General features: G+C 50.8%; 1 protein-coding gene and 1 long non-coding RNA gene across 6 annotated transcripts in view; one reads left to right on the top strand and one right to left on the bottom strand.

Annotated features, from left to right (window-relative positions):
• SFXN5 (sideroflexin 5) overlaps positions 1–3272 on the top strand; it is a 206060-nt gene that overhangs the window by 110884 nt on the left and 91904 nt on the right. The window lies entirely within an intron of this gene.
• LOC114026331 overlaps positions 213–3272 on the bottom strand; it is a 9691-nt gene continuing 6631 nt past the window's right edge. The window contains exons 2-3 of the long non-coding RNA XR_003567113.1: positions 1461–1632; positions 213–490 (exon numbers count right to left, since the gene is read on the bottom strand). This is a non-coding gene — a long non-coding RNA (uncharacterized LOC114026331). The remainder of the gene's footprint in view (positions 491–1460; positions 1633–3272) is intronic.

The raw sequence follows: 3272 nt of genomic DNA, 5'->3' as shown, positions 1-3272 counted from the left end.
TGTGTGTGTGTGTGTGTGTGTGTGTGTGTGTGTGTGTGTGTAAGGCAGCAGCCGGGGGAATTGCTTGTTTGGTTGACCCAGAAGGCCGAAGTTATCCTCAAAGCCCCAGCCCCAAACTCTGAGCCAGGATCTAAAGGAGAGGTTTTATTGAACTATAAAGCTGGAAGAGACTTTTTTGTCCCATGCCCTCCTTTTATTGATGAAAGTGGGGCTCCAAAGTTAAGGGACTTGTCCAAGGTCACTCAGGAGGGTGTTTAATGGGATGCTGGAATTCAGGATGAGAAAGACCTGGGGGAGGAATTCCCAGGAAGCCTGAGAGCAGGCCCTTGTCAATGGTCCATTTGGAGGTGGCTGGAGGGATCCCCAAGCAGCATCTCCTCTCCTGCTCCTGCCCAGGCTCTCTTCTCTTACTCACAGCTGGTTTTCTGTGTTAGAAGAGAGCCAATCTGCAGCTTAGGAGAGAAGGCCTAGCAAGCCAAATTTTCCTAATCTGGAAAACAAAGAGGTTAGAACAGGTGGCTTATAAAGTCCTTCCCAGTGTTGCTAGGCCACCTCTCCATCCAATCTTAGACTATAACCTTTGGCTGGAGAACCAAGCCAGAAAGAAAGTTGCCAGTGTTTGTGTACACGGGTTGGTGACCTTAACTCTGAGGGTTCTGATCATAGCATCATATATTTAGAGCTGGAAGGGACCTTAGAGGTCATCGCCCTCTTTTTACAAATGAGAAACCTGAGGTCCAGAGGCGCTCCATGGGGATCTGCTCTTTTACCTCACCCCTCTCTCCCAAGGAATGAGTCAGTGTGAAACCTGGATTCGAATCCCTCCTCTAATAATGTGATTTAGGGCGAGGCACCTAATCTCTCCAAGTCTCAGTTTCTTCATCTCTAAAATGGGGATTATACTGACTCCATCTACCTCATAGGGTCATTTTGAGCAAAGAGCCTTGTAAAGTCTGGTTTGTAGTACTAGATGAATATGATTGGTCTATTAACTAGGTGTGCCAGAAAAGCACTGGCACCTTACCTTGACTTAGTGCGACAGTTAGAGCCAGGGTGTGGCGGGGTGAGTAATGGGGCTAAAGCAGCCAAGAGCTTGGCAAGTCTTTTTGGAGAGTATTTACTACCTGGGGAAGCACAGATGTGAATGGACCCTAAAGTCAGAGAACCTGGATTCAAATCTTCATCTGCCATTTAATGACATTGGGTCAGTCCTGGGCACTCAGTTTCCTCATTTGTAAAACGAGGGGTTTGGACTAGCTAGGCTTTAATCTCATGATTCTGTAAATGGGGAGGGACATCCTTCACCATCCCCCCTCACCTACACAGTAGCTTCCCTTACTTCCACGGGGCTTCCCTTACTATCTAGCAGCCAGCAGGGGGAGCCCAAACTCACCTTCGCCATGGTCTTTGGGTTCTATCCATCTGGGGCTGGTGAGGAATGCAAGTCACCCATGTCTTACCTGGTACTAACTCTTTCAAAGTCCGTCCACATTTGTGCTCCCTCCCAGTAGTAGATTCTCTCCAAGAAGACTTGCCAGGCTCCCGGCCACTTCTGTCCCCATTCCTCACCCCCTATTGCCATGATTGTCCCACTAGGTGAGGCAGAGATGATGGGATTGCACTGATTTAGACCTGGAAGGAATCATTGGGTTTTCAGGTAACAAATCCAGCTGGAGAGGACCCCGAAGGCCATCTAACTCAACCCCTTCAAAGTGCAGATTGGGCAGTGGAGGCTCGGGGGTGGGGTGGGGGGGAAGAACTTACCCCATTTATTACATAGGTGTCTGATCGGGAATATGTGATTTTTATTACCTGGGAACTCTGTCTCTGGGTGGATGGGGAGAAATTCTCAACCCTGGTAATAGACAAAGGGCAGAGCCTGGGACTGAGGCCCTCTGATCCCAAACCCAGCCCTCTTTTGACTACGCTGACCTGCAGAATCTCCTCTTTGGAAGGAACCTCAGATGTCACCTGGTCTAACTTCAGTCAGTCAGTCAGTCAACAATCATTTTTTAAGTGCTTACTGTGTGCCAGGCACTGTGCTGAGCACTGAGGATGATAAACAGAGAGGCCCAAACAGTCCCTGCTCTTAAGGAGCTCATGGTCTTATTGGGGACACAACATGCCAAAAACAAGGTACATCCAGGGGGTGTACAGATGGGAAGGCACAGTGAGGGGCAGGGTGGAGTGGGAAAGGCCTCCTTCAGAAGCGGGGGGCTGAGCTGAGTCTTGAAGGAAGCCAGGAGACAGAGGTGAGGGGGGCCAGCTTCTGGCCTGTGGGCCTAGCCCAGGTCTCAGGTTCTGGGAAATGACTGACATGTGAGATGTCACTGAGAACAAGGAGCTGGGCAGAAATTGGGACAGAAGATTCCAAAAGAAGTTAGGTGTTCCCTGCCCAGCCTTCCCGTTCTCCATCTCTCTGTCTCTTTCTCCCCCTCCTCTGCTTCTATCCTCCTCTTTTTCTCTTTTCCCCTTCTCTTTCTGACTCTTTCTTTTTCCCCTCTCTCCCTCTCCCTCCTTCCCCTCCCTCTCCTGTCTCTCTCTCTTCTCTCTCCCTCTCTCTCCCCTCCCTCTCCTCTCCTCTTTCCTCTTCCTCCTTTCTCTCTCTTCTTTCTTTCCTCCTCCTCCTCTTCTTCTCTCTCTCCCCCTCCCTCTCCTTTCCTGTCTCTTTCTTCTTCTTCCACTCTCTTTCTTCTCTCTCCCTCCCTCCCCTCCTCCTCCTCCTCTCCTCTCTCTCCCTCTCTCTCCCCTCCCTCTCCTCTCCTCTTTCCTCTTCCTCCTTTCTCTCTCTTCTTTCTTTCCTCCTCCTCCTCTTCTTCTCTCTCTCCCCCTCCCTCTCCTTTCCTGTCTCTTTCCTCTTCTTCCACTCTCTTTCTTCTCTCTCTCCCTCCCTCCCCCCTCCTCCTCCTCTTCTCCTCTTTCTCTCTGCCTTCATCTCTCTGTCTCTCTCTCTCTCTCTTCCCCTCCTCCTCCTCTTCTCCTCTCTCTCTCTGCCTCCATCTCTCTGTCTCTCTGTCTCTGTCTCTCTCTCTCTCCCCCTCCCTCTCCTTTCCTGTCTCTTTCCTCTTCTTCCACTCTCTTTCTTCTCTCTCTCCCTCCCTCCCCCCTCCTCCTCCTCTTCTCCTCTCTCTCTCTCTGCCTCCATCTCTCTGTCTCTCTGTCTCTGTCTCTCTCTCTCTCTCTCTTCCCCTCCTCCTCCTCTTCTCCTCTGTCTCTCTCTCTGCCTCCATCTCTCTGTCTCTCTGTCTCTGTCTCTCTCTCTCTCCCCCTCC

The sequence above is a fragment of the Vombatus ursinus genome, unplaced genomic scaffold, assembly GCF_900497805.2.
Source record: "Vombatus ursinus unplaced genomic scaffold, bare-nosed wombat genome assembly UNPS02014837.1, whole genome shotgun sequence".
Lineage (NCBI taxonomy): Eukaryota > Metazoa > Chordata > Mammalia > Diprotodontia > Vombatidae > Vombatus > Vombatus ursinus.
Note: the sequence above shows the minus strand (reverse complement) of the source record. Positions and strands in the feature narration are given on the sequence as shown.